This window comes from Theropithecus gelada, chromosome 6 (genome assembly GCF_003255815.1).
Source record: "Theropithecus gelada isolate Dixy chromosome 6, Tgel_1.0, whole genome shotgun sequence".
Taxonomy (NCBI): domain Eukaryota; kingdom Metazoa; phylum Chordata; class Mammalia; order Primates; family Cercopithecidae; genus Theropithecus; species Theropithecus gelada.
This window is the reverse complement of record NC_037673.1, coordinates 88,504,404-88,529,535: the sequence shown is the minus strand read 5'-3', so window position 1 is coordinate 88,529,535 and position 25,132 is coordinate 88,504,404. Positions and strand designations below refer to the sequence as shown.

General features: G+C 33.6%; 1 long non-coding RNA gene across 1 annotated transcript in view; it reads left to right on the top strand.

Annotated features, from left to right (window-relative positions):
* The first annotated feature begins 1,221 nt into the window (after nucleotides 1–1,221).
* The window catches only part of LOC112626677, a 31,774-nt gene continuing 7,863 nt past the window's right edge, over nucleotides 1,222–25,132 (top strand). The window contains exon 1 of the long non-coding RNA XR_003119941.1: nucleotides 1,222–1,330. This is a non-coding gene — a long non-coding RNA (uncharacterized LOC112626677). The remainder of the gene's footprint in view (nucleotides 1,331–25,132) is intronic.

Sequence of the window (25,132 nt, the reverse complement as noted above, 5' to 3'; positions counted from 1 at the left end):
TTAGGGTTTTAGGATTGTGGATAAAGTACTGTGAACTGTAGAACTGAAAAAATGCATTTCAAATGCAGAGTGATACATAGAGTTAAGTGATGAAACGATAATGCATTTGCATTTTACATTTTCATATTTCAATAATGCAATATTAAAAATTCCTGGTGGAAAAAAGCTACATAACACCTCTGTTATTTTTTCCTAAACTTGTTTGTAGGAAAGAACACCAAATCTTTTCTGGTCTATATTTAATTGAAATCACAGGAGCTTCTGAGCTTCTTAAACAAGTTTTTGTTGTTGCCATTGGTATTTAACCCTAATCTATTATAATAGAATTCTGTATAGTACATAAACTTTTCAGATTAGGAATTATGGTATTTAAGGATACTAAGCAAAATATATAAAGATGAATAGCAGGTAGGAGGATAGAAAACCCAACTGAGTGTTATGCAGTACTAGCTACCTGACATGGTATGAACAGAACTTACAGGAAAAGCCCCATCTACCACCCCAGTGGATGGGGCTATCATCATTAACAGGAGACTCAAACCAGTGGTCACACAAAGCTATGTCTACTGGGGAACCCTGCAGAATATGGATAGAGGTATGCCCTAGCTGCTGGGGTAATGAACCCAAATAAATGCCTGTAAAAATAATGCAAGACACCCAAGGTGCAGCCCTTTGGAGCATCTGCAGCATCAACAATAACGTGCAATGAGAAATAGGCTCTGAGTTGCTGCTTCATGGAGCATATCCCCAGTCTAGCCTGCAGCAGAACTAAGCTTTTCAGTCCCAGCAGAAATGAATGGAAATCCTAATATTCCTAGGGATAAAATAGGGAAGATCAAATGGGCAAACAAGACCTTTTCTTTCTTATAAGTATATGGAATGGGAGGATTAGATCACTGTTTTGTGTGATAGAGATGGCATGGCTCTAGAAGCTCACTGTCTCAAAATAATTTGTTGCGAACATCAGAATCTCATCTAAAAGGTTAACAAAATCTTAAGAAAAAATAAAGGATATTGACATCCAAATATCTTATCTCTTTAAGGGGAGAACTTGTTTATTCCCAAATGCAGATTTATGAATCATAGTTAATAAACAGAAAAACATTATCAATACTAATGTAAGTGAAAAGATTGAATTTCTCAAAGAAAAAATAACGATGCAAATGCCATTATCTTCTTATAATATACTATGCTACAATATAACATGGTTCTATTATATTTAGAATGGACTTTTCATCCATGTGGCTGTGATCAGTTCCTAAAGCAGAGGAATCTGCAGCCTAATGACACATCAGGAATTGATGGAGCCCCAGTGGACAGCTTCCATGAGGTGTGTGGGTGGCAGATGTGAAATCAATTAAAAAAACAGAATATATATATATTTTATTTTTGTTCACCATCATGTACATAAAAGCCGGTAAGCCTCTTCCAGTGTATATGTATGTGTAACTTTTGCAGTAAAATCTGGATGAAAAATCAATAGAAATTTAGAGTCTTTCTTTATAGGAACTGTATGATCACTTTGGCAGAAGGAAAAATAAACACGTGAAAACAACCTCAAGTCAATAAAATGTATGATCAGTAACATATGATTAGTATGTAAGTTATAGCATGGATAATGTTGATTCTAGCTAATTACCTTTGAAATTGAGGCAGGGCAAAACCAATTATGAGCTAGAGGTCATAAGTAACTCCAGGAACTCCAAGTTGAAAATCTCCAAGGAGAGAGGGTTGGACATTGGTACTCCTGTGGAATAGAGAACAGAGAAGTCATTCCAGGCAGAGGAATGACAGGCAGAAGGGAATGTTGGGTAACTAGACTGGTAACTAACTCATTCTAAGTGAGCAACACATGCAATTACAAAGACATCTACGCTCTTGTGTCTCCTGCTGCAGAGGTCTTGATGCTGTGAATGATGACTAATATATCTTTGGGTCTCCAAAGTGATTTAATTCTATCATTTTTGGAGGCAAGGCTTTATTATAAGCTACACGAATAACTTCAAAAAAGGTATTAAATTAACTGTGTATTATTTGCTGCAAGTGCATTTCTCTGGTATAAATCTGTCTTATTTATGCATCAGATGAGAAAACAGTTTATTGCCATTATATGTTGTTCAGGACTGAAGGTTACAATCTGTCACAATATCTCTTCAAATCCAAATTCTGGTTAATTGATTCTTTTTGTGATAAATTTTATTTTATGATTCAATTATATTTTATTTTAAAAAATATTAACGTAATAAATGAATACAATAAATACCATATGAACAAATATTTATTTTATGACTCAATTTTGTTACATGATTCAAATTAGTCATGGTGTTCCTGATAAAAGCTCCCTTAATTTTTTTAATTAATAAAAAAAGATGAGATTGCTGAATTGATTGTGATTAAGGTATAGTAAGATGTCTAAGAATACATCAGAAAGGCTTGGGTTTAATCCCAAATTCATTATTTGCTGGTCTATGATTTGGGCAAATTACTTGCCTTGTCTTCAACTTTCTTGTCTATACAATGGAAACAATAAGAGTACCTATTTTACAGAGAGTTGCAAGGAAAGTCAAATGAGATAAGGAATGTGTAATGTGTTGCCTTGACCATAATATTTTTAATAAGTACTAATTATTTCTTTTGTTGTTGTTGTGAAGATGTTGATGATGACTTTAGTTTTATTCTCTGTTGAATCTAGTGCCTTTATAAATTATTTGACTTCTTTAAGTTAAACTTTCTTCAGTTGTACAATTTTACTAGATGTTCTCTTAGGTTCCTTTGCTCTAAAGTTCTATAAATCCATTCTGAAAGTTCCAAAAGTCTTCAACAGAATCCTAAAGGAAATGGAGATAATGACATATAATAACATAACAAATATATTTTGACATTTGTCCTTTTTATCCCCTAAACTAAAAAACATGATTGGATGATAACTGCAACTCTTTGGGGAGTAAGGTAATAAAAATGTAAACGCTAAGTAGCTGTGAAGAATTTTTCATTGTTGTTAGCAACTAAATGTGCTCCGTTCTTTGCAGGTTTTGCTGATTTTATCAAGAATCTGGATATTCCAAATTAACCTTCTCAGCATCTTGAAATGACTTAGTCAACATCATTACTCACCATACATCATATTGTTTTATTGGAAAGAAGTATCCATCAGTGTTCACTCAGAGAACTTTTATTTGGAGCCAGGCAGTATGGTGACTTTTTAAACAAGATACTTGATTAAGTGAAATCAGTTATCATACTGAAGAGCAAAACTACCATAAGCAGAATCAGTAAGCTTAGTAGTTGCATACACAGACCCTGGGACCAGACTCTGCATGTTTATTCCAGGAGTACCCTTTACAGTCATTCAGGGAAGGACCGTCCTTAGTATCTTTCAAAAGATACACACATATATATGTGTGTATATATATATGGTATATATATCAGCTTTATTGAGATACAGTTTATATACCATACAATTTGCCTATTTAAAGTATATGGGTCAATGTTTTTTACTATATTCACAGAGTTGTGCACAACCACAATCATTTTTAGAACATTTTAATCACCTCAAGAAGAGGGTGTCACCTCTTCTTAGCAGTCACTCTCTATTTCTTCTAACCCCCTTAATCATAGGCAGCCATTGCCTGACTTGCTGCCTGTAAGGATTTGCGTATTTTGGACACTTCACATAAATGGAATTATGTAATATGTAGTCTTTTCTGTCTAGCTTCTTTCACTTGGCATAATATTTACAAGGCTCATCCATGTTGTAGGATGTATCAACATTTTAAACCCTTTTATTGTCAGATAATATTCTATTGTATGCTGAATACATCATGTTTATTTACCCATTTATCAGTTGATCGACATATGGGCTCTATCCACTTTTGGACTATTATGAATAATGTCGATATGAACATTTGTATAAGTTTTTGTGTGGACATGTGTTTCCACTTCTCTTGTGTATATACCTCGGAGTAGAATTGCTGAGTCACATGGTAACTCAGTTTGACCTTTTAAGCACGTCTCAAACTCTTTTCCAAAGAAACTACACTATTTTCTTCTGCCAGCAGTGTATGTGGGTCTCAATTTCTCCACATCCTGGCCAACACTTACTATTATCTGTCTTTTTGATTATGGCCATTATCATAGTTGTGAAGTGATATCTCATTGTGGTTTTAATTCGCATATGTGAAATATGATTTGCAAATATTTTCTCCCATTCTGTGGTTTGCCTTTTCACTTTATTGATAGTATGCTTTGAATCTCCCTCAATATAAAATGAGAAAAATAATGAATTTCTATCTCATAAGTTTGTTTAGGAGAATTAAGTGAGCACATTAAGTGCTTAGAATAGAGTTGGTATATAGTAGATGTGCAATAATATTAAGTATTAGTATCATAACCTCATTTAAAATTATGCTATTTCACTTAAAAAAACCTACAATACTTAAAGGCTTCATTTGGAGAAAAAGAGATGACTAAGGGAACTCAAATGCAAAGAGGAAATGAACTTGATTTTTTACGGTTTCTTATTCAATGTTTAATTGTTTTCTCTCCAGGGATTATTGTAATGGGTTTAATTAAAATAAATTAATAAGAGTTTTTATACTCTTCTTTCTTTAAAATAAATTCAACTTAGTGGTTGAAAGTCATTCTAAAAATAAGCTGTTGCTATATAGGAGAGAAAGGCAATTTAATGAATAGATTTGTTTATCATGATAAAAAGATTTTTAGTAATGGAAATGAAATGCTCACTTTATGCATATATGTTAAAAACATAAACTCTTCTGAGGGGAAAATGTTTTACTTTAATAAGTGCAACAAGCCTTTTTCTTACTAACTATTCCAAGTTATGAAATTTTTCACTTCTATTTTATAAATGCAGAACAAGATTCTTTTTCAGAATGCTGACACATCATAGAAGGCATAAATTAAAGTCATGTTTACAGATGCAAGCTCTATCATTTTTAAAATAAAGTAGAATATTTTTGTTTTTAGCAAAATCATTTCCTGTATAACTGTGATGATCACAGAGAAAAGATGAAATGAACATTTGGAGTCATAGAAGGTAAACGGGAATAGCCATTAGCTACTAATGGAAAAAAGTTCAGCAGGGGCATTAAATCTGTATTACAGAGCCACCAATTTGTATTTTATCATATTGATAATGAATATCAACATTACCATTGAAATGAAACTAGGCATTCTCTCTTTAATCCCAATGGGGAATTTAAATCAATAATGCCCACATTATCCATCTACGTGCGTATCTATATATGCACATGTACTCTTAAACTACAAAATCATATAATGCGTTTCACTTTCATTTCAAATCTTTAACACAGTGATGTACTTTTCTATTCTTCCAATCAATTTATACTGTTAGTGTTTTTCAGCATTTTAAATCCCTAAGCTAAGTCAATAATGTTGATTACTTACCATAAGCACTGTAAATGCTATTCTAATACAGGTTATTTGCAATTTGACATCCTCATCTATATGCATTATTCTGCAAGGAAAATTAAATGAAACCCTTGATTTAGAATCTGAAACACTTAGAAGTAATGATCCTGTTTACTGATTGAATGAAGTTGTGGTTTTTAAGCACTACTTAATAGAGGAAACAAAAAGCAGTACTCAAATAAAATGGAAGCATCTGAGTTACTTTAGAAAGCATTCGTAGTTAAGAAATAATAGACTTTTATTTTATTTTTCCCTGTTTATGCCTCAGTGCTACTTAGCCACCATTGTTATTTAGTTTAATGTTACTCATTTTTTGAGATGCCTGATCTTTCCAAATTTAAACTTAATGAATCCTATTAGTAATTCAAAGATTAGTAGAACGTCATTCACATAAATCAAGTTTTCTATCATGTATTTGTTTTAATTACATTATTGAAACAGACTTCTAAATATCTTTTATAAAGGGTTAGTTTTATTTACAATGTTAATTTATCTTTTAAATGTCATATATTGGACAGTTTAGGGGCAGTTGTCACAGTTCCCTTCTTTCTGAATTAAGTGAAAGGCCATAAAGTACTTTTTATAAATGTTTGTAGAAATTTTTAAATCAATAAAATTGCTGCAAATCCTTCGATGAAAATTGAAACATCTGAAATGCTTTGCCTTCTTTATCTTTTATTTGGACAGTTAGTCTCAAGCCTCTATTTCAAATGAGAATCTCCTAATAAAATCAATCAGTCAATCAATCAATCAATCACTTTTGGATGGTCACATATTTAGCATTCAACTTAGCCTATGTTTGTATTTAAAATTAGGAATGAGTAAACTTATTTCAGATAAAATAAAATAAAAACAAAGATCCTAAAGTATGTCTGGTATTTTGGACTGAAAAAAATGTAAATAATGAAATAATTTGAGAAAACAAAATAATTGAGATTTTTTTTTTATTTGGTTCTGATTTTTTTTCTAAATAATTAACATGAATTGGGCTGAAATTTGGAATTTCCTGCTCTTTCCAAATAGTATATCTTTCCTCTCTTGATATCTTCCAGTTGAAGTCCATTACACAAAAATAGAGATATTAGGCATTGTTTTGGATATATGCTGCCATAAAAAATTTAGTAGACAATTGAACACTTGAAGCAACTGAAATACTAATAAAAGTATATTAAACATCAAATGTAAAAATTATCATTTCTAGATACATAATATTTGGTTTATGTAGTTTTAATTAGTTTATCAATTTCAATAATTTTACTTTAATTTTTTTTTAAATAAGTAACTTTAGTCTGTTCTGCAGACATGAAAACAATTCACATGACATATACTTAAATTCTGGTAAAAAATCATTATGGATAGATAATACTCAGAAGGACAACTTATAATGAAGTATATGGTTTTAATGTATAGCAAATATGTAGTCAATATACCTGTTCTCTCTCATTAGGATACTATAAGGAATAAAAGAATAACTTTAATGTGGAAATGTGGAATCCTCACTAACGAGTGAGGGAGTGATCTACAAAAAATGTCATTGAACTTTACCTGTAACATAATGTTGAAAATATTTGAAGGATGTTTTTAATTTGTGTTTTAATGTACTACTTGTCCATTTGGATCTTCTACTATATTGAGTGATCTTCATTATATTGGATCTTCATTATATTGAAGTGAGAAGTTAGAGTAACTACAAGCACACATATATGTATACGTGTATGTATTTCTTTAATTTCCAATATACTGGGTCAAGAAAATAAAGATTTAGCATAAATAAGGCAAGACTTTCTAAAATAATTCAGAAGTTAAACTGTAAACTGGAACATATTTTATACAAACCCACATACGTATGTATATAGTATATTTTCAATTTCTAAAATGGTGGGTTCAGAAAATGAAAATTTACTATAAATAAGTCAAACTTTTCTTAAACAAACAATTCAGAAGTTTAAACAAACTAAATTAGAACATGATTAGTTGATGATGACAGCATTTCTTTTCAACACCCTTAATGGAGAAAAATAAGATTAGGAGACACCTAACCATTGCACTTCAGGCTTTGAAGTGGAAATGCCTGTAGGGGTTCTGTATAATGTTAAGTACTTAAAGTTGATCAACACCCTAGACATGATAAGGAGATTAAGTGCTGATTAAACTCCTATCAGTAGAATTCAAATAAGTGATCTGGCAAGACAAGAGCTCTAATCAAGTACTCTTGTCTGTCTGTCATTGGCTCAATATCAGATACAATCAGTCACCATTTTTTTTTTTTCCTGTTCCAAGCACAGCTACTTCAACTTTGATTGTTTATACATTAATTTTGAAAGTACTTGTTATGGTTAGGTGTATGGATTCCATTTATCTGTGCTTAGGTAAGATTATGGCACTGAATTATAAGGAGAAATCCTTGGCTAGAAGATGTCTATAAAGATTAAGTTATTTTCCCCCTTTCCCAACAATTAGCAACACTAGACTGTTTAGCAGAGATCAATTGTAATTGAGGAACTGAGAAAGGGCAATAAACAAATTACGGTGCTTTTGGTGCTTTCACTGAAGTCTGAAGCCTGTTGGTTTACAGAACCTCTGTTATTTAATCCAGAAGCCCTGTAGGTTGTAAATTATCCATTACAGTTGTCACTAGACCCTTAAACAGAAGTTATGTGCTAGTTTAAAGATACAGGAAAAGAGAGTCTCCAGGTCTTTGTTTCACCCAAAACAGACCGCACAGAATTAGATCAATTTTTTAAATATTTAGGATATCAAGCTTTTCAAATAACGTATAAAAGTTTACCTTTCCATCGCATAAGAAAATATAATTGGAGCTATTTAGTTCTTGTAACCAAAAATCTGATCCAGAAGCTTCTTAAAATGTTTATTTTTTGACTGACTCCATGATCTTATGATTTCACTGAAGCCTAGTAGTAAAATAATAATTGTGAATTTCAAATTAAGATTTTATTTTATTTTATTTTATTTATTTTTTGAGGCAGGGTCTCATCCTGCCACCCAGGCTGGAGTGCTGTGGTGCCATCTCGGCTTACTGTAACCTCTGCCTCCCAGGTTCAAGCCATTCTCGTGCCTCAGCCTCCTGAGTAGCTGGGACTAAAGGTGTGCGCCACCACACCCAGTTAATTTTTGTATTTTTTAGTAGGGACGGAGTTTTGCCATGTTGACCAGGCTGGTCTCTATCTCCTGACCTCAAGTGATCCACCCGCCTCAGCCTCCCTAAGTGCTGGAATTACAGGCTTGAGCCACAGCGCCTGTCCCAAAGGATCTTAAATTCTATATTAAGTACAAGAAGGATAAAGGGATGATACACATGAAAGACAATATTTTTAAAAATTGAGGAAGACAAATTGTATATAATAGCACAACAAGAAGCAGAGTCTGAAGGTTCTTTCTTAAGCAAAATTTGGCCACCTTGCTATTTGAACTGTATGTTTTCAAGGGTGTAAAATTAAATACAGAGGACACAACAAGAAAAGCAATATATGAGTAAGCCCTCAGAGTCAAAAAATAACATTTTAAATAAGCAATCTGTTTAAAATACACTCAAACAAATGGGATAATAATAATTGGAATAGTGCCATCTGCTTTTGAAATTGGTAAAATATTCATCATATGTGTGATTGCCATGGAAATGAAGTGTCTTATAGATGCAGCCCATTAAAAGCAGATGAACTATATATGATGTTAAACAGAAAGTTACAAAATTTTAGAGGAATGCATGTGTCAGTATTTTGTAACATGTCATGTGGTTCAGAAACCCTAAAAGACTATCTGACAATCAAAAACATCTAATCAGCAAAATGCATTATAAATAAAATTGAAAATGTACATTACCACTTGGGAAAAATAATCATCGTACCTGTGACAAATGAAAGGTTAAAGCTTTCATATTAAAAAAAGACATTTGCAATTCAGGAATGAATGATGTCACAATAGAAGAGTTCGCAAAAGAAGAAATGGAAATGACCCTATGGCCTCAAAGATGTAGAAATAAAAACAGCAAAAGACTATCTTTTTTTTTTTTTTTTTCCTTTAACTTACTTGATTGGGAAAATGGACACCATCTGCTATATTTTAAGGCATGAGAAAACTAATGAAAATTAGAGGAAATGTAAATAGATTTTCCTCTGTGCAGGTAAGTTTGATAATGTGTGACAAATGTTTAAAATCCATATATTTCTCTTGTTTTAGGAAAATACACTAAAAAGTGGTATGAAAGGATGTAAAATAAAAGATAGTCTTCACAACATTGTTAATAATACCAAAAAATTTGAAAAAAGTTAAAAATCATTAATGAGAAAATGACTAAGTAAAGTTATTGGTATATACTCAGTGGACTACTACACAGTTATTCAAAATGAAGACACAGATCTATATTCATAGGCATGAAATTATGTCCTTGACATATTATTGAGTTTAAAAATAGCTACAGAATAATATGAACTTATTTATTAAAAATAATTATATCAACATGTGTGTATTTTATCAAATATAAATGTATATATATTACATACAAAATATATTAGTGTGTCTATCTGTATCTATCTATATATTGATATCTGAAAGAATCTTCACCAGAATATTGATTATGGTAAATCTTAGACTTTCAGGATTTTTTTTTTTTTTTTATGACAGCATAACTTGTAACTTCACCAAGATACATATATTTAGTTAAATCTTTGGAAGAAATACTTCATAGAATACCTGCTATAAAGTAGCAGATTTCAGGTTATCTTGAATGGAAAATGTCTTTGGCTGAAGAAAATGCCGTTATTTACTGTACACTAGTCCTTTTAGTTGCAAATGTCCCTTTTTACTGATCAGAGGGTTCACTTGAAGAACATTTGTTCTTAATAACAATTTGAAAAGTAGAAAAGAACTTGGATTTGCATTTACTTAGTCTTTTCAAAATTAACAGACACGCTCCTTAGAAATGTGTTAATAATCATAATAGTAAAATGATAATATTTCAAAATTAACACAATGAGCATATCAAATAAAATCTACAGTGTTGTTTAGCTTTTTTTCCCCCCGTGTTACATAAAGTAAAACTTGGGGTGCCACTTTTCTTTTATAAGTCATTAAAGAAGAGCCATCTATCATCTGCAGCAAGTTCTGCTTTACTCTTTGCTTTTATTTTCCCATTTTAATTGAAAAAACAATTCATGGAAATGAGAAACAACTTGGTGACACAAGTAACCCTCTGGAATAGGGGGCAAAATACCATTCTCCAATTTGCACTGCAGGCTTTAAAAATTTTTTTAGAAACTGTGTGTTTTTTTTTTTTATTTCATATCCTTTTTCTCATCTAATATGCAGACTTGCTGTTTATTGAGGTGTAAGTTTTGTTTGTGGAATGAGTATCAGCACAATCGGGAGCCACAACATAGTTTAAAGAGTTATCCTGGGAATAGACAATGCAAAATATTACCCACATTTTGCAATATAGAATTTTTTTTTATTACAGCAGAATAGAAATAAGTAGAAGAAAGTAATTTTTTTTTAAACAAGAAATTTCTGTGTCTTTGAATGTTGACTATGTCTGGGGGGAAAATACAAATTGGATGCCAGCATGGCAGAGAAGGCTGTTATAACCACGAGAGGTCTTAATGATTGTGAATGGCTGAACATTAAATTTAGCTAGGATAGTCCATATGGATTATGAAGATAGTAGCGCAGATTATGTGAACAGAGCGGGGCAGTCCATTGTTCTATTAATAATATATACATCTCTTTACTGGGTCAGTATAGGTAGTCATTTAATTAAATTAACCACATAAATGTCATCTTTTCACTGAATAGTGTTCAACCCTCACCCGCTGTCCCACTTTTTGGAGTCTCCAATGTCTATTATGCTACTCTCTATGTCCATGTGTACACATTGTTTAGCTTTTACTTATAAGTGAGAACATGTGTTATTTGACTTTGTTTTTTGAGATTTTTCAGTTAGAATAATGGTTTCTGGTTCCATCCATGTTGCTGCAAAAGACATAATTTCATTCTTTTTTATGACTGAGTAGTATCCCACGTTATATATAAACCTCATTTTCATTACCCAATCATTCATTGATGAATGCTTAGGTTGATTCAGGGAGTTTGCTATTGTGAACAGCACTGTGATAAACATGGGTGAAGATGCCTTTTTTATATAATGATTTCTTTTTCTTTGGATATATGCCCAGTAGTTGGATTGCTGAATTGAAATGTAGTTCTATTTTTAAATTTTTACTTTCTCTTTTCTTTCTTCTTCTTCTTCCTCCTCTTTCTCCTTCCTACAAGAGTAATAATAATAATAAGTAATGGTAGTTTATATTTTAAAGTAACAAATTCTATTTTCATTTAAAAAGTAGACATAGGCCAGGCGCCATGGCTCACGCCTGTAATCCCAGCACTTTGGGAGGCTGAGGCAGGTGGATCATGAGGTGAGGAGATTGAGACCATCCTGGCTAACATGGTGAAACCCCGTCTCTACTGAAAATACAAAAAAATTAGCCGGGTGTGGTGGCGGGCGCCTGTAGTCCCAGCTACTCGGGAGGCTGAACAGGAGAATGGCGTGAACCTGGGAGGCGGAGCTTGCAGTGAGCCAAGATCACGGCACTGCACTCAAGCCTGGGCAACAGAGCGAGATTCCATCCCAAAAAACAAAGAACAAAAGTAGACATAATATCTTCAATTGCGTCTAGTTTGGAACGTATTTTTCTTATGAAATAATATTTTTGTCAAATAAATATTTTACTTGGTAGAGTTCAAATAGCTTAAGAAGGAATTTCAAAAGCAAATGCTTGTTCTATTGAGACATGTTTTGAGTGGAAATAAAAGATTTTGGTCATTGTGGCAAAATACTTTCTTGCTGTGGGAGCACAAAAATAGTCTGTTGCTGTTAACGACTAGTTCCGCAGTCCCTGTGAAGTGTTCTTATGTGCCAGGAATGCGTGATCACTAGAAATTGAAAAGTATAGATTTGCTTGGTAAAATGTAAGCAAATATTTAAAACAGAGAATTTCAAAAACATTCAACATCTCTGCTGATCTATCCTGATAATACTCCATTTGTCAATGGCTGAAAACTGACAAAACCGTATTTTCTGAATAAAGTATGCCTTGACAGATTTTTTTTTTTTTGCTGAAGTTTATATAATAAATCATTAATATTTCTGAAACACTTTAATCATATGGGGAGACACCGAGCTAGAATATCTCAAATAGTGTTGCTATTAGCATTTAGTCATTTTATGATCTAAAGAAAGGAAAATATGAAGCATGTGACTATATGTTTATATGTAAAACAGAGATTTAGGTTGAGATACATTGATGCATTGCTTATGTTGGGGATATATTTTGAGAAATGCATTTTTAGGTGACTTTATCATTGTGCAAACATCATAGAGTGTACTTACACAAACCTAGATGGTAGAACCTACTACACACCTAGGCTATACTGTATAGCCTATTGCTCCTAGGCTACAAACCAGTACAACAGGTTACGGTATTGAATACTGTAGGTCATTGTAACACAATGGTAAGTATTTGTGTGTATAAACATAGAAAATGTATCGTAAAAATACAGTATAAAAGATAAAAAATAGTGCATCTGTATAGGGTACTTACTGACTGTGAATGGAACTTGCAGGACTGGAAGTTGAGTCAGTGAGTGAGTGGTGAGTGAAAGTGAAGGCCTAGGACTTTACTGTACACAACTGTAGACTTTATAAATACTATACACTTAGGCTACACTAAATTTATAAAGAAATTTTTTCTTTCTTCGATAATAAATTAACCTCACTGTAGCTTCTTTTTACTTTATAAAGTTTTTAATTTTTTCTTTTTGATTCTTTTTAAATAACACTTAGCTTAAAATATGAACACTTTATACAGCTGTACAAAAATATTTTTTCTTTATATCCTTATTCTATAAGCTTTTTTCTGTTTTTAGAAATTCATACATTTTAACATTTTAAATTTTAACATTTTAACATTTTAAACTTTTTTTGTTAAAAACGAAGACACAAACACACGTATTAGCCTAGACCTACACAGGGTCAGAATCATCAATGTCACTGTCTTCTACCTCCGCATCTTGTTTCACTGGAAGGTCTTCAGGGGCAATAACACGCATGGAGCTGTCATCTCCTATGATAATGATGCCTTCTTCTGGAATACTGCCTGAAAGACCTGCCTGAGGCTTTTTTACAGTTAACTTATTAAAAAAAATAAATAGAAGGCGTATACTCTAAAATAATGATAAAAAAGTATAGCATGGTAAATATATAAAACTGCAACACAGGCTTTTATTATCATTATCAAGGATTATGTACTACATATAATTGTATATGTTATACTTTTATATGACTAGCAGTGCAGCAGGTTTGTTTCCACCATCATTACCACAAACATGGGAGTAATGCATTGTGCTACATCATTATGATGGCTAGAGCAACATTAGGAAATATAAAATGTTCAGCTCCGTTATAATCTTATGGGACGAACATAGTATATGTGGTCTGTCATTGACCAAAATATTGTCGTGTGACATATGTCTGTATTAACTGTACAACTTAATCTTTCAATTGGGATATCTACACTGAATAATGAATAATGAATTCAAGAGAATTCACTTAGTTGCAACTCCGCTAAACTACCAGTATTGCTTGGTTCTCTAATTCTTACTACCATTTTTTCTTTTTTTTTTAGGCTTTACACATTATTGTCATTGCATTTTTGAGTTCTTAAACTGAAAAATAACATTAAACGTCAACAAAGGACAAAGGGGAAGTAATTCAATTTATTTTACTATCTCCTTCCTAGAGAGAGAACTACTAGTAAAAACAATTTGAGATTTGGCAAACATTTTGTGTTTATCTGTAAAGTTGTTTTAAACCTGTTTGTTATGTATCCCAGGCAGGTTTATTCTTTGGTAAAATTCATTATTTTTAAGAATAACGATATGAATTCCAAACTCTGGGAAACTTTTATATTGCATTAAGAGACACCAAGGAGAGTTTGTTAATCTGTTTCTTCTAGATCATGTGAGACAGAACCAAATATTTGCCTCAAGCTGGAGAAACCCTGGCTTGGTATCCTAGAGCCCAACCAGGCTAGAAGAAGGAAGTTTCCTTCCACATCTATTTTCAGCCCAGGAAAGGTCAAGTTCAGCCCCTAGAGCTACCTTACATCAGTTTAAATCCGGAGACTGATATGACAAACTTGTAGGCTTATCTGGCTGGCAGGACCCAGTCATTCTAGTTCCAAGGATCTGAAAATCTTATCACATAGTACAGACACTGAATTAAGCATCTAAGAATTATTCAGTGTCACTCAGGTAAATCTGAATGATATCTTCTTGGGACTCTTTCACTCAAGGAGTTCCAGATAAGGTGTGTGTTTGACATTCAGAAGAGAGCAATCTAGACTCCAATCCTGAGCAGTTTGAAGAAGCTCCCATTGGCTGCCTGATGCTAATGGGAAATTCATGTTGTCAGTTTGACGGAAAGAGAAGATCAGATATGTCCAGGCAGATAGGGGATCCAGAGTGAACCCTTGAAGAGCTAGAGTTGCCATAGGCATCTAGGACCTCAAACCTTCTCCCAGCTAGATGACACTGAGCCTCTTGGAATGTTATTGGTGGATACCCAGTCAATTCCTTGGAATGACCTTATGAATAGTGACAGATCTGGAACATGTAACCATGATTTCTAACCACCCTTTGAGAAAGTCTGTGATGATACTTGCGTGTGTAAATGAAAAAATGAACAGGTATTGGGATCTGAGAACATTATTGAAGAGAGTTTTTTAGATATTCTGGAGAAAGAGAGGGTTATTACCTGGGCCTTCTTTATTAAACTCCCAAACTACAGGCAAAACACTGAACCATGTATATTGGCAAGGATCCCCTGAAAATCTATACTTCAAGGGGTTGATGGCTGGCTCAGCTTCAAAGAAGGGCAGAGGGAGGAGGTAAGTCAATTAAAATGTATTTAATACTTACTTGATTCAAGCACTGTGCTAGGTAAGCCTCACAACTTTGTCAAGTCTTCATCATAAAGAAGAAAAGGAGGAAAACAGCAGTTTATTACTATAATAGCAACAATAAACAAAATCACTTACGATGTAAAAGGAGATAAAAATAAGTAAATTACACTCAATCTTTTAAACATACTCTTGGATCAGGGATTTTATAAACTCATATCATTTTCCTCCTGTCTGTTACTTTAGGTCTTAAGATGAGATTGAGACTACCTACGTAAATCCTGCAGATCTCAGTGAAGTTTCCATGGGGACTTTGCTCACTTTTTTGCAATAGGGGGTAGCTTACTGAGCCTAGAGAAATGCCGCCAGTGTGTCAGAAGTCTGAGAATTCCAAGGGCAAAGATATGAAGTCTTACATGGGGAACTGAGAGAGACTGGTTTAGTGACATTTAAAAAACTTAACTGGTATCAAAGTTAACAGGGTTGGATGAGTCCTGTTCTGACAGATTATTTGATTGAGTGCTATATGATATTTTAGAATGGAAGTCCTAACTGACCAAACTTGACTGATATTACTCTATCCTTATCAGTAAAGCTTCATGCTCAAGACTTACTGTATGTGTGTTGGATATAGCAGTGCATAGGTAAGTAGACTGGATCAGGGCCTGGGCAGAAGAAAGTGTGAATTTCATAGACACCCTCACTTAGGGTTTTTGATTCTGAATGGGATGGGTATGCTGAACTGGAAAACAAAGTCACCAGAAGTAAGAACTACATCCTTCCACTTGGTCATAAATTCTGTTGTGAATGTTAGTGCAGAGCCTATTGTACTGACATCTTTATTGCCATCAGCAGGAATAATGAGAGACATTAGACTGTGGACTTTGAAATTGACCTATCTTAACATTTGCAAAAAGGTGGAGAACTTCAAACTTCAGTTCCTGAACACGTCAAGCTCAGTCTTCATACACAAAATGGACAATGTGAAAGCATTAATTGTTACTCTCTGGCTCATGAATCCAATAAGGGTTTCTGTCATCATAATAGATGCTATTATCTGAAAAACTTAACATCACTGAAACTAAATTTCTTATTTTTTGTAATTTTCTTCTGCTGCATGATAATAAATCATCAGATCACTTTAACTGAACGTCAACATTAAGGCAGTGTTAGTACGAAAGAACTTGTAAACCTGGTGATCTGGAGAGTCTGCCATTTTTTTTCTGATGTGGTTGAATACATCATCTCTCCCAACTGCGCTGATCACATTTTAGATTTAGGCCTCATTTACATAGTACATAAGCATGCAGAAAATATACCAAAGGTCAAATGAACACATCAAGAGTAAAATAGAAGAAATCCCTCAAATCATTATTTTATTCATTTTACTTGTCTTTTTTTGAATCTAATTAGAGTGCTAGCTAAGCCACCAAATAACTTTTTCTCAGAAGTACTTTAAAATAGAAACACACCCAGTATACAATAGCTAACCCAGTTACTTTCATTCATTGCCTATTTGTAAACTATTCACAGATTTCCATTTCAAGAGTATATTTCCTAGTGTTTCTGGGCAGTTCTTTGGGAGATCTTTCAAAATGAGCATGTTGTTTCAGAGCATTTATAACTACCATCTTATAGAAAATGAAATCTGCTCAAGATTTTAGCCATCCTTATTATTAACAAACACAGTACTGATGTTAAATCAATTGTGGTTCCTTTTTAAAAGCTGCCCTACATTTTCCTTGTATATGTTTTTTAACAATTTTCTGTCCATCTCTTGATATCATTTGTTAGTGACAAGAAGGTTAATAAAAATTTCTACATTTAAGCAAACAAATTAAAATATTTAGTAATTACCAGAGATTCCAACATTTTTGCCAACTGGAAAAAGAGAGAAGCCAGGGGAAAGAATATTTTAAGAGCAAATCTTTAGGCAACTGGTGACAAAATCCTTGTCCTTGAAGCTTATATAAATAACTTTCCAGTGTTTTTTTAACCTTTTCTCTCCCCTCCCCAGTCCCCTCAGCAATGAGGCATGTCACTCCACTTGTTCACATCCATCTTTTTTTATTGATGTCCACTTTGGTGTCTGTACAGGTCATCAATTTTGCTGCCTCTTAGGCAGCCAGTGGGAATGTACAAGTTAAGTCACTGGACTTTGTGTGTCAGGCTCAGGGAGGAGGGAAAGGGAGGAAGTGTCAGCTTTCTTTAGCACTAACAGTCCCAATCAGATACTGGCACTGGGCCTCATAAATCTTGTGGATGACCCAGGTGAACCCTGAGGCTCAGCGCTCACTGAAAACTGATCAGGCCTCTGCTTAGTTTAACAGGTCGTTCTCAGTGACAAGTGAAGGGTTCAACAAATGCACAAAACAGATATATATTAGTTGAAAAACTAATGGCTTTTAAAAGAATGTTTGACAATTGTTTAAGGCTGTCTGTAGATCCATTATACTGATAAACGACCAACATGGTGTATACTAAAGTGGAGCCGGTTAGGAGGATATCAACTTAAAGTTGGGGTTTTCTTTCTCTCTTCTTTTTTCTTTTATTTCTCTTTTGGTCATCTGGGTGTGAACTCCAGGAGCAACACATCCAGGAAATGTAGGAAAATACCTGTGCTGCATAGATCTAACCTTGCAGTCCAAGTGGAATTAAAAAGATTCTGAGACTGCCCTCAGTGACCTGCAATTGACCGCTTGAACTTCGAAGTTAGGGTCAGTTGGGGCCCAGAATAAGAGGTCAAAAGCTGGTCAGCTTTCCCTAGCCCTAACATGCTGAATAGGAAGACTTTATTGCTGTGATTTATGCAATTTGCCGAGACAGGTTAAGGAGACCTTAAAACACACCACAGGGCTCACTTGTACAGGGACACCCTCTTCTTGAAAAATAAATTTTGATTGTCCAGCTGAAATCTCTTGGGGATACGCCTTGAAGTATTTTACCCTCTGTGTCTACAGATTCATTCCCACACTCGACCCCTGAATGTGACAGGGTTAGTGTTTCCAGATTTATTTAAACAATACAAATGCACCAAATGAAGCACTTTCAAACCTGATTAATTGCAAAGGCAGAATAACTATTGGTAATGAATTATTTGGGGGAGCAGTAAACTCCTTTAAAAGTTAACTCTTAAATCAGTTGCTTCAGAGGTCCAAACATTAATAATAAAATCTTATTACACATACTTAATATTTAATACTACAATACTTAAACCATTCCAAATGAAAAATTTCAAGATTCAGGTTTGTCTTCAAAATTTGGTTCTTGTGAACTATTATAATTGATACATTTTCAAGCTTTTTTTGGTATAATAGAGATACAAATTTTTCTGTTTTTATTGAGAATAAATTTTAGGACCCTTAAAAATAAGTTTCTTTTCCTAGTCTGTGCCTACTGGAGTCAGAAACAGATCATGATTTCCACTTTTATAGCAATTTGCAAGATGTGGTTTCCATTCTTTGTTTAGCTTCCCCATTTATAGCAAACCAACAATGATGATCTGGTTTTTGTGATACAAGTCGTGGTATAGCCATGAATGTCAGTTTTACTCAGGCTGAAAGCAAAAAAAATTGAACCCAGGTCTTTTACGAATGAAAAGCTACTTGGTGCTATAAACCTTTAAGCCACCTCTCTGCCTTTTTACAGGGCATTTAGTGCTTCTGGGTGCATGTGCCTCCATAACTCAAATTGGCTCTGATCTAATAAATGCAATTCACAAGGTATTAGTCTATAATGTGGTCTAATTTCGTTTGGTAAATGAGAGAAAAAGGTAAAACTGTGAAAGATATTCACTTTGAAATATGGCTAGTTTGTAACATTCAGCAGCAAATTTCCATAAAGGTTTTAAAGATACAATTTAAAAAGGAAGTATGTGTGTCCCAAATATGTGTTTGCATGCTGGACTGGATGACTCACTAGACACTCTATCAGTTTGTTGGGTAAATAATAACCAATCAAGTTTGGTTGGATTTGAATCAATTTGTATAAGAAGTTTATGACAGGACAAGCTTAAAGGTTATAAATTAACAAATGTGTGGAAAAAATGTTCTGCACAAATATAATTTACCTGATTAACCTCAAGACCTCTCTGTTTTGTCAAGGTCACAATGATTTTTTCTTTCCCCCTCTTAACACTGCCCAACGATGTATTTTCTTGGATACAGGGCCTAGCAGTAAAAGACACATCTCTAATGTGCCTTGAAAAACTTCTTACGAATGTTCTTTGAAAACTACACAATATTCTCTTTTGGGAGGATGAAGGGGTGGAGGGATGGAAAAGACCCACTATCTTGCATCTTTTTACTATAATTCTTTGCCTATGGTGGTGGAAAGCCTACCTGTCATCTAGGTTAGGGATATGAGTGAAGTCTGTTAAGGATCGCTCAAGATAAATTAAGGAAGGGACAAGAAGCTTCAAGCAGGGACTCTCCCTTCTGATCGAACTCATAACCTTTGTCTTCTCAGCAGCACAATTGTCTTTTACCAGTGGGTTCCCGCACTTTAGTGTGGCTAAAATATTGTTTTCCTGCTGCATTTAATCTGTTGTAAAAAGGGTATCTTCATTCTTGAACAATAAAAATTAAAGCTAATGTTCCCAGTTTACTGTAAATAGCTTTTTGAAAACTTAGTTAATTAAATCTTCCATTATGAAGTATTTTCTATTACTAGAAGAAATTAAAAGTAGATAAGAGTGCAGGACAGCCATTATTGAGGTTACTGAAGATCCAAAGAGATGTTGTATTGTGAGAATGATTCCAGAGAAAGTCTGTGATTAAGCAAATCTCTAAAGAAATGTAAGTTTGCCATACCAAAAATCACTATTGATCGATTGGTATTTTTGAAAGCTCTGGCATCAATCAATGAGTAATTTTATCTTTTGCCCTTGGTACTAACTGTTGATTGATTCATGGATGACTTTGTTAAAAAATAAGCAGATTAATATTGAAAACTTGGTAGTAAGTAATAAATTATTACTTATTAATCCAGTTTGGTATATAGTACAGCCCTCTTTGGGCAGTTCAATCACCCTCATTCTACATGGACTAAACCTACTCGACTTTTTGTGTTATTCCTTTAATTCATGCCAACTCAGTCTGCAGGATTTCCTTTTGCTCAAAATGTATATTGGTGAGTCTTTGAGAAAATGAATGCTTTCCATTGCTTTACTTGGGGTTTGTCTCTCTTTGGGTTGAAAATTAAAATAGAAAAATATGATCTTGGTTTCTTATTATCACCAACAGTTTTTGCAATTTCAAGCATGTCAATTTTAGGTATTGTGGAAAAATGCTACCTCAAACAACATAGAAGTTCTGTTTTTTCCGGAGAGCAAGATAACCTTACGGAGAGAAAATGGTTGTCATCTTAGTCTGCCATGAAGCACCACTGACAATAATTGGCGATTGTGTTCCAGACCTGAGACACAGCAAGCTGCTCACTCCTATGCACGGCAATTGGCTTTATTCAACAGCTTCACGTCACCAGCAGGGTCTGGGAGGATTGCCTCTATGGATGCCTTAGGAATAATTTTACCCTCTGTGTATTTCTCAGCTCTGCTGTTCTAGCATCTCATATTTAACTTATCTCAGGGAGTCTTTGTCTAACAAAGAAAAAAGTGTTTAAATTAATAGGAGGTTAATTTTCCTTGAAAACCAATGTAATAATTACAATAGAAATATTTCTATTAACATACTCAGTTCAACATTTTGAAGGCCTATAATCACAAAGAGGATAACTTCATTCTTTCTTTATGCAACCCAGATAATATATTGATATACCTTTCATCATTTTGTTTCAGTGAAAATAAGAACCAATATATTAATAGTAAGGCTTCACTGTGAATATTCTACTCAGTGTTTTTATCTAAATTCACTCTTTTAAACCTCATAATAATACTATTATCTCCATTGAACAGATGAGGAAACTGAGGTTCAGAGACCGTAAAACTCAAGGACAGTGGTAATGGTGTTGAGATCCTGTGCTCATGAACATGCTACACCATATCAACTAATTAATGTAATTGATTAAACTGGGGCAACTCTAGGCAAAATTATGCAGTAGAAAACTACTTGACATTTTTAGTGTCCTCTTCTGGTACTCTCTTATATTCAGGAGCAGTCTTTTCCCCATCCATTTATGTGTCTTCCATTTATACTTTATCTGCAAGAAAGAATGTAGTATTCATCTTTTACATATTGACTAAATCCATTCACACTAATATGATACCTTTTTCTAAGTAATTTACATTTGTGTATTCATTCCTTTCACATATAGCTATTGAGGCTTTATTTTGTTCCAGAAACTACTCCTCCCTTTTTTTTTCTGTTCTGTCCTTCCTTCCTTCTTTCCTTTCTTCTCTCCTTGTCTCCCTTCCACTTTCCTTAGCTCCCTTTCTTCTTTCCTAAAAATGTCTGCGCCTCAGCAAACAGATGAAGGAGATGGAAGGTCTTTTTGTGGCTTTTGAAATTTTGCTAAGCCACACACTGGCCTCAAAATGAACCTTCTCTAACTATTTTGGAGAGAGGGAAGCCTAAAGGGTCAGCACATCACTCACTCCTCCAGGACCAGAGAGTCCTAATCCCTGGGAGAAGCTTAAAACAATGCATGGAGACCTATCTGAAGCCTTTACTAACTCCTCTGGATTTTAGAGGCTCAGATTCATAGATGTAGGCAGGCAAGCAAGCATTTCATTCAAAGTGCACAAAGTACAATGATCTCTAGTCATAAGCTGGTAGAGCATGCACCCTAACATTTTAAGGGGAAAGACAACAGTGGTTCTTTTGGTTGATGTGATAGGGTATTTGAGTTTTGCCTTTAGCTTTGCCTTTTATATGCAAGGTTGCAAATGAAAAATTAATTGAAACTATAATATTTTACCAAAAATTTTATGGCAACTATTCAGAACATGAATGAATTCATTTAAAATAATTCCATGTTTGCAACAAGATTTGTGCTTTTAATGAATGTAGTCTAAACCATGGGTTTAATGCAGAATCAAGTCAGTTAAACTTCATGCTTTTTCTAGCCCTGTTGTAAATGTTTTTTATAGTTCTAATGCTTAAGGGACTTTTGTCAAACTTTTTGGTGACAACTAGATAAAAAAGAAAACCAGTTATTTGGCTCTATTTCTCTCCAGAGCTGGCAGTGAACAAGCATTGCAGAATGCAATTGGCAGAGCCAAATACACACAAAGACAATGTAATAACATTTCAAATGAACAATTCCATAGGGTTCTTTGTTGAAAGTGTTATCTTGTCTCTTTTTAGTGATTTAGTGTTTTTTTTTCTAGATTCCATTCCAGAGCTTACAAAAAATCAGACCTATAAATAAGAAGACAAAAACACAATGTTTTATACATATCTTAACCACCAGAATACATCCAGGGAAAAGGCTAAAATAATAAAAAAAAAATAAAATTGCAATTTGTTGAAATGCTACTTTTTGTGACTTTTCAGTGTTTAACCTATGTTTTTATACCCACATTTATTCCGGAAATGTTTTAAGTTTCCTCAATAGCAAAAAGCAAAAGCAGCATAATATCATAAATTTAAAAGTTGCCACGAAAAAGGAATAACAAAATTGAACATGAAATAGAATAAAAATGACTAAAGAAGATGAGTACGTGAAAAGATGCACAACAACCTTTAGGGAAATTTAAGTTAAAAGTTTTGGAGAAATTTAAATTAAGACCTCAGCGAGATGCTACTGCACACCTATTAGGATGACTTAAATTAAAATACTGACAATACTGAGTGCTGGCCAGAATGTGGAGCAAATGGGATTCTTGCACATTGCTGGTAAGAATACAAATGGTACATCCACTCTGGAAAACAGTTTGACAATTTCTTATAAAGTCAAACATATATCTACCATTTGAGTTAGGAATACCACTCCTGATGCTTACTCTATGCAAATGAAATTTTATGTTGACACAATGCCTGTATATGAATGTTTATAGCAGTTCTATCCCTTACTGCCCAAACTAAAAATAATCCAATGCCTTCCAATGAGTGAATGGATAAACAAACTGTAATGCACTCATACCACGGAACACTAAAAGGGAATAGGCTACTGATACATGCAATAATTTGGATGAATCTAAAAAAATGACATGCTGAGTAAAAGAGGTCAGTGTTTAAAGGGTACATACTGTATGCATCAATTTTTATGGCATTCTTGAAAAAACAAACTACAGTGATGGAGAATAGCAGAGGTTGCCGGAGTTGCAGTGGAGAAAGAGTGTAACTAGAAAGGATAGAATGAAGAGGCTTTTGGTAATGACAAAACTCTTGTATCCTGATTGTGATGGTGGTCACACAAATTGATGTATGTGTTAAGACACATTAAATTGCATGCCAAATTAAAAAAATAAAATAACTAAAGATGTAGGTTTTTTAATCCGGCTCTAGGTTTTCTAATGGGTAAAAGGGAATTTGTTGAGTTATGCAATTTACAAGACACATAATGGAGAAGAAAACATTGGATGCACTGAGGAATTCAACTACTATGTATGTTGATAAAAGATGTAACTTTGCAAAGAAAACAATGCATGATGCAAAGGATAAAGTCCTGTGTGAATAATAAGAAGTATCACCAAAATGTTTCTTTTTGGGTCCCTCAATGTAGGCAGATGGCATCATAACAAAACACAGTAAAGTTAATTTGAGGTGTATCAACTCTACATACTCTACAAAAAGATTTTTTTTAAATTTTGCCCATTCCAGAGCATATACTCCAGAACATACTTTCTAAAAATATATGTTTATTATATATCATTTAATATAAATTTTATATATTAGTTTACCTCCCAAATTATATATAAGGACTACTTTTAATAATTATAAGCATAAAACAATGTTAAGGAAGAAGATGCAAAGTGTGAGCATTAACTCACAAAGATAAAATTAGTTTTGTGGCATCTGTAACATCTCATTGCAATCATACTTTGTGTGTGGGAGTAAAATATCACTTTTCAACAGTATTTTAATGTCATAAGGTTTAAATAAGAGTGTGATGTTATACACATATAAGTGATACATAGTCTATCAAAGTTAATAATTTAAATTCCCTATTCAGTCACTTCTGTTTAAAAAAACTTAATTTACAAGTTTAGTCCTGGAAAAACACAACAATAAAATATAATATATTTTACACATTAAATGCTTTTCCTCGTGTTTTGGTTATATGGGACAGAAGAGAAAACCTGTCTGGTTAATATTTGACATTAACTAAGTCATGAATGTCATTAACTGCCATAAATGTGTGTGTATATTTGTTTGTTGGCATGCCTGGGAAAATTCAGCATAGTATTTCACTAACATTATTAGAAGCAGCATTGCTCTAGACTAAATCGTTCCTAATCTCTTGGAATTATCAAAGAGATAATGGGAAACTCAGAAGAGGTACATTATACTACAATAGCAAAGCTTTGTATTGTTGAATGCTTCAGTATAGATCACTGCTATTTTACCTATTACATTTGAAATTTTGTAACCTTCCTTACAAAATCCTTACATATCTCAAATATGAGCTTTCTCCAACTCTGCTGAATCTTTTCTAGGCAGCAATTTACCAACTCAGGTCATTCTGATTCTAATGGGTTGGGAGTTCTGCCTACCCAATGCCATTTTGTTTAAGGTTTATTGCTAATTATGGCATTCCTTAAAAAAAACCCAAAACTTAAATTTCATCACTTTTTTGGGGGAGTCTAA